This window comes from Delphinapterus leucas, chromosome X (genome assembly GCF_059928025.1).
Source record: "Delphinapterus leucas isolate spDelLeu-1000000601 "Yukka" chromosome X, BTC_Dleu_Yukka2, whole genome shotgun sequence".
NCBI lineage: Eukaryota > Metazoa > Chordata > Mammalia > Artiodactyla > Monodontidae > Delphinapterus > Delphinapterus leucas.
Genome location: NC_143150.1, coordinates 6,293,020 through 6,296,101, shown reverse-complemented (window position 1 = coordinate 6,296,101; position 3,082 = coordinate 6,293,020).

Here is a 3,082-nt window from a genome sequence, read left to right as displayed (position 1 = left end):
CCATTCAGCCAGTCTGTGACTTTTGGTTGGGGCATTTAATCCATTTGCATTCAAGGTTATTATCAAGATGTATGTTCCTATTACCATTTTCTTAATTGTTTTGGGTTTGTTTTTTTGGTTCTTTTTCTTCTCCTGTGTTTCCTGCCTAGAGAAGTTTCTTTAGCATTTGTTGTAAAGCTGGTTTGGTGCTGCTGAATTCTCTTAGCTTTTGCTTGTCTGAAAAGCTTTTGATTTCTCCATCAAAGCTGAATAAGATCCTTGCTGGGTAGACTAATCTTGGTTGTAGGTTTTTCTCTTTCATCACTTTAAGTATATCCAACCACTCCCTTCTGGCCTGCAGAGTATCTGCTGAAAAATCAGCTGATAACCTTATGGGGCTTCCTTTGTATGTTATTTTTTGTTTTCTCTTCCTGCTTTTAATATTTTTTCTTTGAATTTAATTTTTGTTAGTTTGATTTATATGTGTCTTAGTGTGATTTTCCCTAGGGTTTATCCTGTATGGGACTCTCTGTGCTTCCTGGACTTGGGTGTCTCTTTCCTTTCCCATGTTAGGGAAGTTTTCCACTATAATCTTTTCAAATATTTTTTTAGACCCTTTCTTTTTCTCTTCTTCTCCTGGGACCCCTATAATTCAAATGTTGGTGCATTTAGTGTTGTCCCAGGGGTCTCTGAGATTGTCTTCAATTCTTTTCATTGTTTTTGCTTTATCTTGTTCCTCGGCAGTTATTTCCACCATTTTGTCTTCCAGCTCACTTACTCATTCTTCTGCCTCAGTTAGCCTGTTATTGATTCCTTCTAGTGAACTTTTCATTTTAGTTATTGTGTTGTTCATCTCTGTTTGTTTGTTCTTTAGTTCTTTGTTAAACATTTCTTGTATTTTCTCAATCCGTGCCTGCATTCTGTTTCCGAGATTCTAGATCATCTTTACTATCATTACTCTGAATTCCTTTTTTTTTTTTTTTTTTTTTTTTTTTTGCGGTACGCGGGCCTCTCACTGTTGTGGCCTCTCCCGTTGCGGAGCACAGGCTCCGGACGCGCAGGCTCAGCGGCCATGGCTCACGGGCCCAGCCGCTCCGCGGCATGTGGGATCTTCCCGGACCAGGGCATGAACCCGTGTCCCCTGCATCGGCAGGCAGACTCTCAACCACTGCGCCACTAGGGAAGCCCTGCTCTGAATTCTTTTTCAGGAGGATTGCCTATTTCCTCTTCAGTTATTTGGTTTTGTAGGTTTTTACCTTGCTCCTTCATCTATGACATAGTTTTTTGCCATCTCTTTTTTTTTTTTTTATGAGTGGGATTGTGTTCCTGTTTTACTGGTTGTTTGCCCTGAGGCTTCCAACACTGGAGTTTGTAGGCTATTCAGTAGAGCTGGGTCTTGGTGCTCAGATGAGGACCTCTGTGAGACCTCACTCCAGTGAATATTCCCTGGGGTCTGAGGTTCTCTGTTAGTCCAGTGGTTCGGACTCAGAGCTCCCACCACAGGAGCTTCGGCCCAACCCCCGGCTCATGAACCAAGATCCCGCAAGCCACATGGGGTGACAAAGAAAAAAAAGAGTGAGAACGGTAACAAAGTAAAAAATAAAATTAGACTAGGAAACTAATAGACATGTTAGAAAGAATATAAAAATAAGACTATAAATGGATCAACAACCAGAAGGCACAACAGTACCACAGTAGTAAAAAAGAGTTGGAGGGCAATAAAAAAAAAGAAAAAGAAAAAGAAAGCGGGGGTGGGGGTAAAGGCCTTGGCTGTGGAGGGCAGGGACTAAGCAAGGGCAGGGTTTGGGCAGTGGGCGGGGCCTATGCTCAGGACCCACAGGGCTGGAAAAGACCCTGGGGGCTGTGGGGGGTGGGGCTTAGGCTCAAGGAACAGAAGGGGCCCAGGTGTGCCCCCCACCCCTGGTCTCAGAGGGCAGGGGACCTCAACTGGGAGCCCAGCAGGCTTCCTGGGCCCAAGTGGGCGGGGCAATCACCCTCTGCTCCTCTCCCACGCCTCCCGGAGGGCCCCTCCCAGCTGCCTCTCCTGATCTCCTGGCCTCCCCCCTATGCCCCCAGGACCAATGTGGCCGGGGGAGGGGTGGGCATTAGAGGGCAGGGGACTGGCGTGGGAGCTCAGCAGCCTCCAGGGCCCGAGTGGGCCAGGCGATTGCCATCTGTTCCTCCCCTGCTTTCGCGGAGGGTCCCTCCTGCCTACCTCTCCTGATCTCCCTGGCCTCAGGGGTACTGATCCTGTCTGGCCTCCACTTCTCCTCCCCCCTCAGTCCCCACACGTCCTACTGGTTCACTTCTGGGTTCCTCCCATCTCCTTGGGTGTCAGGACCCCTCACCAGTGGCTGGCAGTTGCCCTAGTTGTGGGGCAATGCTAACTCAGCGTCTTCCCACACCGCCATCTGCCCCACCTCCCTGCATTAATTTTTTAATGCCTATATCAGCTTCCCACAACCCCATTCACTCTTCTCCCAGACCATCTCTCCCCATTGACTGGAATTATTTACAGTCTCATTTAGTGGGGATACCTACTAAAGTTAACAAAGTAAGGTGGAATTAGGAAAGTAGGATAAATTAAAAGACAAAATGTTCTAAGCTAAGATAGTACACTTCCAAAGCCAAATAGAAATGACTTTGGGCTCTTCAGACATCTTGAGTTATCTGTACTATCATTCTTTTCCCCTTTATGGGTTATCAAGCATTGGCTGGAATTGCCATTTGGTGTTGAATCATGCACATACGAGCAGACTTAAGCCAAGCAGCATGTACAACTATGGAGCTGTTACAAAAATTACCTAGCTGATGTCGAAACAGTGAAAATAAGAGGCCAGTCTTGCTGGAATGGTAGAAATAATGTAAAGTTAAAAGACCAGAGGATAGAAAAGTTAACCTCCATTTCCTTATTTTTCCTGTTACTCATTTTTGTCCTATTTTTGAAATAAAAATGCTTGTTGGATATGGAGATTTGGGTGAAGTTCATTAAAAGTTGCATTCCAGTTCCTCAGCCAAAAAAAAAAAGAATGAAATATTGCCATTTGCAGCAACATGGATGGACCTAGAGAATATTATGCTTAGCGAAATAAATTTTTAAAAA